A 9,803-nucleotide genomic window follows, 5' to 3' on the forward strand; every position below is an offset into this window, starting at 1 on the left:
GCACAGCGCGGGAGGGAATGTCTAACAAGGCTCCTTGGGGACGGTGACAGCAGACGGCGGATGGACACCGCCTGGAATGAATGCGAGGGTTTGGACGGCCCATCCAGCACCCTAGCAGCCAGAGGAGGCGCCCACAGCCCGAGGAGAGGGGTGGGGGAACAGGTGGGAAGCAGGGCTAGGGGGAGGGGAGTTTGCAAGAGAGCACACTGCTTCTATTTGGCGTGGCACCAGGACACTTGTCTGAGGCACTCAGGACATGTGCTAGGGAATGACACTTCACAAAAGTGTACTACAAAACAATTTAAAACGAAAACCAAGGACTCCGAGTACATAATAAAGGCCACCACCTGTTGGCTGGCAGGGGGTGCAGATTAAAGACGGGCAGGTCTCCAAAGGGGCTCTGCTGCAGCGGGCCTGGGCGGACTCTCTCCCTGGGGTCACAAGCCCTCGGTCTGTCCAGGAAGAGACATGAAGCAGCTCGCCCTCAGAGTACCTGCACAGCAGCCCTGGGGCAGGGGGTGTTGATGCTGGCTAGCCTAAAACCCAAGCCTTCTGTTGAGAGGACCTTGGAGGGCACCAATCGGCCTCCCGCCCACGGAACACGCCCTGGGCGCCCCCCGCTTTGTGATGAGCCACCTCCCCTGCTGTGCTCCCGCCCAACTCTCTCTCTTCCCTCCTGGCCCTGGGACGAGGGCCTTAGAACATTAATCCATCAAAATAGTTCTAGGATGCTTTTAAATCCTGAGCTGGTTCAAGCATATTTTGTTGTTGTTGTTGTTTAGAGAGCGAAAGAGGGCCCAGCACGGAGCCTGACTCAGGGCTCGATCTCTGGATCCTGAGATGGTGACCTGAGCTGAAATCCAGAGGCTTAACCGACCGAGCCACCCAGACGCTCCCAGTTCAAGCCTGTTTAGAAAGTCCCACAAGCAGACAATGTATCTGTGCCCCCGTCATGCAGATCCATTAGAAGAGTCCTGGGGTGTCAGTAGAGTCGGCTCAGTCCTGCTGGCTGCAGCCTGGCCTCCCCCGGCCCGGAGGTGGCTGCCAGGCCACGTCTACGTGTGGATGTGTCTACAAACACACACCCACTTCTACAGGATTCTTTGTGGGAAGAGGGACTGAACATAAGTAGTATCTTTCCTGTTGACTTTATGTAAATAGTATCGGGCTGGGCATGGCTACGCTCCTCGTGTCCCGAGCTTTAGCGATGGGTACAAACAGCCTACATACACTCCTTCCTTTTTTAACTGGTGCTGGGTTCAATGGTATGAACAAACCACAGTTGACTTCTTGATGCCTCTGCGGGCCAGCGTTACTCCGTCTCTACTTTTCCTCCATCCCACTCAGCGTGGTGGTGATGTCCTTGGGCACAGAGGGGAACGCTTCTCTCAGACCCCTGAATTCCTGTGATTTGGTTCTTTTCATTTGGAATAACAAGCTGGACGGCTGGAGTCAAATGCCTCTTGAAGAGGTGTGTCCACTAAAAACGCTGGAAAGGCAGAGCAAACCAACCCCATGTGAACGAAGAAAAATAGGAAACAGTGGTTGGAGGACCTCGTCTCCATGGACGGCCCCCCACAATCCGTACGAGGAGCCCGGGGTACCGCAAGTGCTCACCGAGACACGCCCAGGCTCGTTTCCCCAGCAGCTCCTCGCGGTGAGCTGTGATGCGGTGTCCCCTCCGTGGCCAGCTGTGGCTTCGCTGCCGCCCGTGCCTTTCTCTGTAGGCTGCGGGGCAGGACGGGGCCGGGCGGGGATAGCCCGCCAAACCAGCGCCAGGACGGGCTGCCTGCTCTCTCAAGCCCCGTGACTTGATCCAAAACTCAAAGTTCAGGCCCCAAAGACTAATGCAAGGAGGAAAAAAAAAATAAGGCAAGTTCTGATCCAGGAAATAACTTGACAGATCTTTGACCTCTGTGGTTTGTTCAGTAACTATAGACACTTCCTCAGGGCTTAGAAGCAGGTTCCTAGAAGGAAACCGGGTCGTGAACCGTGGCACAGATACCCACCACGTTGTGGGCCCCTCTGGGACTGTGGCGATGATTGCTCGTATGTACGAATATACTAAAAGCCATAAACTGCACTCCTTAAATGGGTGAATAGTGTGGCACGTGAATTATATTTTAATAAAGATTTTTTTAAATGAAAAGCTCCCAGAGCTGCCGATTACCACACCCCGCTTCCCTCCGGCCCTGCTCCCGGCCAGGATCAGAGGAGGGTGGGTGCTGAGGAGGTCTCCTGGGCAGCTGGTGTGCCCCTGCCTCCCTGAGGCCAGTGCCGCCTACCCGCGGCATATAGGACAGCAGCCCCCTGCTCCTCCTGCTTTCTCTTAGTCCAGGCGGGGCCTGCAGGTGCCCTGACTGTCTAGGGGCCCCAGCCGAGCTCCGTCCTCTGCCTCGGACGTTCCCTGCTGGCCTCCTCCTTTCCATCCCCTCTGCCTGCTCACTCCAGCATCCGCGTTCCCCTCCGCTGTCCCGCGCCCCCAGCAGCACCTCTCCACGTGTGTGGCGGTGTCTTCAATGAACAAATGACACTGCCTGCAGGCAGCTGCCCCCCACCGTGTCCAGCTCAGACTCCGGGTCAAATTCAACACATAAAATCAGCCCGGATGTAAAGGTACTGAATGAGGCAGACTCACAGAACCTCTCTGCCCCAGCTCCTCACGACGTCAGCCAGGATTATAAAAAAGATTAAATAAAAACCAGCCACGAAATGAGGAAAGGTGGAAAAGTAAACACTTCCTGCCAAAAGCTTTGAAAAATAGCAGATGAGCGCTGAGACGGATGGGTTGGTACAGAGGGGCGTGGCACCCCGTTCTATCAGAACTAGGGAGAGGGTCTCGAGGACTTTCCCCACTGTTGCTCACCTCGAGAGAAAGAGACTCTGGGGAAGTCTGCAGAGGTGAAAGAGGACACCCCAGAACTCCCTGGGGCTCACACCACAGAGTGCTCAGCAGAGGTGGGCGGGGCCCTCCTGGGGGCAGAAGAAAGCGGGGACCCCAGGCTGCACCCCTTGCTGCGTGGTGAGCCCTGGGTCCACTTCATTTCAAGTGTGGCCTTGAACTCCGCAGGGCTCCATGGAAGGTCTGGAGCACTTGACTTTTCGTGGACTCCCTCCTGCTCCCATCAGAGTGCAACAGAGAATCAGGCCAGCTCAAGCCACCTACTGCCTCACGCGGGCAGCTGAAGACAGAGGTCTCTCCGGGACTCTCTAAACCCCAACCGACTGCACCGGTTCCTGGGACCCGAGGCCACGCTGGGGTCAGGTGTGGGTGGGTGTATCTGAGTAGCGGCCATGCCAGACCGTTCTTCGTGCAGTGAGAATGCCAATAAAACACGTAGGAGTTTCTTTGCAACTCAGTTCCGATTTAAATATGGGTTAGTCCTAATAGTAAAGAAAATTTACCCCAGAGATCCATCAGCATATTTTAAACTCTGTAAAAAGTCTTCCCTAACCCTGCAGCAATTCCAGAGAGAACCCAACGTCATACGAGCCCGGAGCATCTGAGACAGGGATCCTCCTGCTGGACCTTCCCATGCCTCCTCGTAGCTCAGGGCTCAGTCTTCCCTCGCCTGTAACAGACGGAAGCAGAAGGCACATACATGCATGAATACACACGCACGCACACGCACAGGCACACACCTGCCCACACGCACCCCTGCATGCACAGGACTCCAGAATGGGATGGGATGAGTTAGGGAGAGCTTAGAAAGATCGGTATAAACCTATAAACACGACGGGTGAGGCACACTGTCACCAAGTGAAGAAAGAGGTGCTTTCTTGCTCCCCCTCAGCTAAGAGCCCACACCAGTGCTCCATTGTAAATGTCTGGCTGTGTCCTGACCACCAGTAGGAGCTGCTGGGCTTAGAAAAATCCTCCTTCCCCTTCTTTCATCGGGGGGAACAATGTAGCAATAAGAGTACAAATCAGAGCATTCTTTCATCCATCACAGCCCTGCTACCAGGTGGCTCTCAGCAGCCAGAGAACGCTCAAGTCACCGAGCCAAGCCAGCTAGGACGAACGGCGTCTTCCTCTCGTCCACAAAACAGGCACCCTGAAGCCCCTCATTCCCCTGAGGACAGTCTCGGACCCTATCCCAGCCTCCCCCCTTCCCCTGGTATGCTGACCTGCTCTCGCTGGGACAGACTCCATGCCCTGGCCTTCCTCGCCGCAGAGAAGCGATGGCTGACCTGAGACTTGGCTGTACAGCAGACGAGCAGGTCCGACAAGTCCATCCTTCCGGGCCCTGCCCACAGAGCCCGCGCCTTACACTGGGTCTCTGCGTATCCCTCGGGAGCCAATCTGTTCTCACGGCAGGGAGGACACGCGCAAAAAGTTTGTTTTGCTTTTGTAAGAACCCTAGGAAACCAAAGGTGGCGGTGATCCAGAGGACGATGGAGAATCTTGGGGTGCAGGGAATCGTCTCTCCTTCATGAGCAGTCAGCCCAGCTTAGCATAAATCCCTCAGAAAAATCCTAGGAAGATCAGGATAAATCTGGAGCTCTTCTTTGGTTCTCATGATCCATTGTGGGGAGTATCTAAGTAATTCCAATGGATCTACCCAAAGTCAACATTTGATAACCATTATTTGGGGTGGGATGAAAGTCATGGCTATTCTAATGTTAAGATATATCCAGAATCTGGTCATTTCTCACCACTTGCACTGCTGTGCCCTGACCTCTGCAATGACCTCCCAGCCGCTTGCTGCCACGGCCCCCACCGCCAATTTTTCTGCCTGCAGAGGGATACTGTTTGAGAACAAGCCAGGGCATGTCACCCCCTCCCGTCTACAAGTCCTCGCATCCTCACCATGACCCACAGGGCCCTGCTTATCTCGTACTTGCTGCTCTCATATCCATTTACCTGCTCCATACACAAGGGCTGCTTGAAAGTCTTTGAAAGCTCCAGGCACACTCCAGCCCCAGGGCCTTTGCACTTGTGGTTCCTTCTGCCTGAATGTTCTTTCCTTTGCCTCCTTCAGGACTCCACTCAAGAGCCATCTTCCCAGAGAGGACTTTCTGGACCATTCTACTTAAAGTCATGGACTCCCCACCCTGGTTCTCCTCCTCTTTACCCTGCTTCATTTGTGTCAGTCAGACTCATTGCTTCTTAGAATATGATGAGTTCCAGTTACTTTTTGGTTTCCTGCCTGCTTCCCCACTATGAGCCTGTAGCCTCTGGAGGACAAGTATTCTCGTCTCTCCTGTTCTCTGCTATGTCCCCATCCCCAGAACAGGGATGCTCCATCACAGGGGTGGGGTGAATGAGTAAACATTGGTTGAGTGTCTGGTTCCCACTGAGGCAGAGACTAGTCAAGAAAGAAGATCATGGCTCCATGGGCTGAGCAGGAAGGACCTTAAGGATTATCATTCCAACAGACAAGGGTCAGTTCCCAAGGTCGCACAGCTAGTTGATGGCAGAACAGCAACTAGAACCCAAACCTCCTCCTGGTGAGGAGAAGGACAAGGCTGTAGCCACCTGGGAGGATCGGACAGGAGCAGAGATGGGAGGTCAGACTCAGATGCAGGCTCTCAGCCCAGAGTCGTGGCCCTGCTGCCCGTCAGCTGTCCTCTTAGGCAGGGTACTTAAACTCCTAAGCCTTGGCTTTCTTTCCTCGCTGGTGGGGCTAATCGCAGTACCTGTATCACGGTGGGAAAGTACTTCTCACCATGCCTGGTGAGAGTTCTAGATTGTTATAAAAAAAACTCAAAGAAATGCCATCGTTCAAAGTCAAAGAGGAGGCCAGTGGCGTGTACTGAAGGAGGCTCTTCTGTAAGAAACAGAAATACTGAGAGCTATAGGAACAGAGTTGAGGAAGCCCCTGGTTCCCAAAGGGCCATGAGCTCAGAATCAGGGCAAAAACCATTTCTTAGTCACCACGGCATTGGCGGGTGGACCCCGACTGACAATTTTTCCACACTGCCAAGGTCAAGAAAGTGGTATTTCTGGTAACCTTTGCTTGGTTGAAAGAGTGTAAGGAGTGGCTGGCGGGCATGGGGGGCGGGGGGGTGCAGGTGGCATGGGGACAGCACCACCTAGTGACCACATCCCATAGCAGCCATCAGTTGTCCCTGTGAGCCGCCCAAGGCCAGCCACAGAGCACCTGTGGGTGACAATTTATCCATAAACTGTGGGGAGCTGGAGTGGGGGGCTTCTGGGCTTGCCTTGCAATCAGGATGCTGACAGCAGGTGGACATGTCGTGCTAAGCACACAAAGGTCCAGACCGGCAACACAGAACGCCCGAGATCTGGAGTGCAGGTGGAGGACGGGGGCAGGTTCCAGATAGAGGCTGACATGCCATAATGGGGACTATGCTTCTTCGCTCTTCTGACGAATGCTGGGGAGGATTCCAGAATTTCTAGGCAGGTTCTCAACCCCACGCTGGAGAAGATGGAGTGCGTGTCCTGGGGGCGGGCTGGGTGTGGCTGAGGCTGGCCTCTGGTGCACGGACCGGCAGCGTGGACCCCACGCCCACCTCTGGCCCGCGCCAGCACCGACAGTGGGCTGAGGAGGGCAGGAAGCAGCCATTTCCGCAGGAGCAGGTAAAACCGGTCGTTCTCTGTTGGTTTTCATAGTCATACACACAACCACCTGCCTGGCAACCCCTCATGCCTGTCTGGGCATCTCAGATCTAACCCCGCTAAATCGGTGAGATTCACACAACATAAAAGTGACCACTTTCTTTTATTAATTAATTAATTATTTTGAGTAGGCTTCCTGTCCAGTGTGGGGCCCGAACTCACAACCTTGAGATCAAGAGCTGCACGCTCTACCGACTGAGCCAGCCAGGCGCCCCTAAATTTAACCTTTTTAAAGTGAACCATTCTGTGGCACTTTGCACATTCACAGTGCTGTGCAAACATCACCTCTAATTACAGCACGTTTGTCACCCCAAAACGAAGCCTTATATAAGCCCATCGAGCAGCTCCTCCCCCCATTTCCCGGCACCACTAACCTACTTTTTGTCCATGGATTTGCCTCTTCCGGACATGTCCTAGAACCGCACATATGTGACCTTTTGTGTCCAGCTTCTTTCACTCAGCACGCTGGCTGAACGATTCCACCTGTTGTGTGGATAGACCACACTGCGTTTTCCACTCATCGCTCCACGGACATTGGGCTGTTCCCACCTTCTGGCGACCGCGAGTCGTGCTGCCATGCACCTGTACTCCTGGGGCCTACTGATTTTGCCCCCCGGCTGCCCCACACTGCCGTCCTATGGCCTCTGCCTCTCACTCTGCGGCCACTCAGATGCTCACACCAGAAACCCAGGAGTCCTTCTTAGTCCTCTTGAGTTTTGACAGCCCCTGTCTGCCCCGCACATCACCCCAACCTCTCCTGAGTTCTCCTCTCCTCATTTCCACTGCACTGGCTCTGGCAGCCACTACCACCTGCCCACCAGCAGGGCTCTGTGGCCTCTCAGGACAGCCTCTTGACCTCTTGCCTCAGCCAGGTCATCTTTCTAAACCACTTATCAGAATGCATTCCTCTCTTCCCAAAGAAAGACCACCCTGTAGCGGCTCCTGTGGCCACCAGAATGCATTTAAACTCCATTCACATCCTGTAAGACCTTTTATGATCTGGCCTTGCTCACCTCTTCTCCCACCCCACTTGCCTGCATTCACGATGCCAAAACCATCTTGGCTCTCTGCCTGTTGATTGCACCCATCCCCTGCCTGTCCGTGAGTCTTCACGCTCATGGTCCTTTCTTCCTGGAACACTCCTCCCTGGGGTGTTGCCATGGGCACCTCCTTTAATAACTTACAGGGCACTGTCCTCCAGTCACCTGGTAAATCAGCGACCCACTAACTCTCTTCCACTTTGTTTTTTTTTTGTTTGTTTGTCTTGCATCACGCAATTCTAAAACCTGCAATTATCCTATTGGTTTGCATGTTTTGTGGGGCTTGCCCTCCTACGGAACACAAGCTATGCGAGGCAGCGCCGTCTGTCCTGTCTACCACCCCTTCCAGCACCTGGAACAGTGCCTGCGTCAGAGAGATGCGTTTGTACTCCTGCCGCCCAAATGCTGGACGCCGGCAGTGTGTAGTCTCAGGCCCAGCCTGTGGGCTCAGGAGCTCAGAAAGGTGTCCCCCCGACTAGCAGGAGCTAGAGAGGTCCACGCCTACAAAGCAACAGTGTTTACCCTCTAATACCTGGTGACGGGCAGGGACCTGTGGCAGGAAGTCCATCTTGGGGACAGCCCCTCGGATTCAGGGCATCATCTCCCGTGGTGATGATTCATGGGAGCCCAGCCCAGTAGCGCTACATGCAAACCTCCTTCTGCCCCTGGACAAGACCAGCCACTCTGTCTCCACCCTGAGTCCAACACAGGTACAGAGAAAAGAAGCAGGGGGGCTCCTGTGCTGTAGCCCACAGATCTGTCCCTGTGTCCCCGTGGCTCTGGGCTGAGCTCGGGGGGTCTCCCGAACAGCCTGCGTTCCTCCTGCCCTCTTGCTCCACACATCTCGGCACACCTACTACGTGCGGGACAGCAATGGGGAAAATCAGGTATGGGGCCCTGCCCTCCCGGCGATTAGTCTAATCAGGTAAGGTAACCTCCCTCCCCAAAATATAAAGGGTGTGGGAAGTGAGGTGCAGGAGACAGAGGAGCTATTGCACCCAAACAGAATGGGTGGGTCCCCTGGGTGACCAGAAGTCCTGGGATGAGGGGCCCAAGGGTGATAAGCCCTCTAAATCCATTTTTAGGGGCTCAGAGTGGGGCCATTTCTAGTCTGCTCCTTCTAGCTGGAATTGTAATAGAGGTTTCTGAAAGAATGGAAACATTAATCTGGATGTTCAAGCAGTGGACTGGTTACTGACAGCCAAGCGGGGCTATCCATTCCTGCGTTGTAAGAAGATGTTACGCCCAACACAACATAGTTACGTGGGGCAAATATTTTAACAAATAGAGCAAGCAACTAAAGCATGTTCTCAATACATAACTGACTAGATTATACTTCCTATCAGTGATAAAGCAAAACCCATTTCAGATCTACTGACCCTTTGGTGCGCGTTGCGTAGGCTCTGTGGAAGCGGGAAAACCTCTCCTGAGAGGGACTCTCTCCGGCTGCCGTCGCCAGGGGCCGTCAGCCCTACATAATAAAAACACAGCTCTGCTGGGATCTATTGAACCCACTTCCAGCTCCAAGCTCCCTAGAGTGGATTTACCCTCTTTACCCTCCCAGAGGCCCCGTGGTCACCAAGGGGGACCTGCCTGTTATGTTTGGGGGCAGCCCCTGCCATGTCCTGCACCTCACTTCACACACCGTATTTTGGGGGATGGTGTCAACCTATCGGATTAGATCAACCTCCAGGACAAAGACCAAGTCAGCCTTGTTCCCCATTGTTCCCGGTCAGCACTGTTCAGGAGAGACTGCACGGACAACCGTGCCCTTACCCCCAAAGCTCTTGTCCGTTTCACGGACTCTGGCCTACAAAGTCAAACAGTTATTGGCCCCAAATAAAAGGAAGAGGCTTTTAAGATGTGTGCTTCAAACACAGTGAAAGGACATTGCCAGGAAAATGGTGTAAAAGCGTGAAGGCCAAAGGCAAGCCTCAGCGGGTGGTGAACAGACAGGAAGACGCAATCAGCCACCTCACACTTAGTAGGGATGCAAGGGTTTCTCTCTCCTCATTGATACCACAACTTGTAAAGTCAGCGATCTTCGATATACTCTTTCCCCCACTCTCGGCAAGGTTCTTTTACATGCGAAGGACCTAGAGCATCGCTGTCCTGTAGGAATATATCACATACAGTGTAACTGAGACATTCTAGTAGCCCTATTTTAAAAACAGGTGCAA

The sequence above is a fragment of the Ursus maritimus genome, unplaced genomic scaffold (genome assembly GCF_017311325.1).
Source record: "Ursus maritimus isolate PB19 unplaced genomic scaffold, ASM1731132v1 scaffold_24, whole genome shotgun sequence".
Taxonomy (NCBI): domain Eukaryota; kingdom Metazoa; phylum Chordata; class Mammalia; order Carnivora; family Ursidae; genus Ursus; species Ursus maritimus.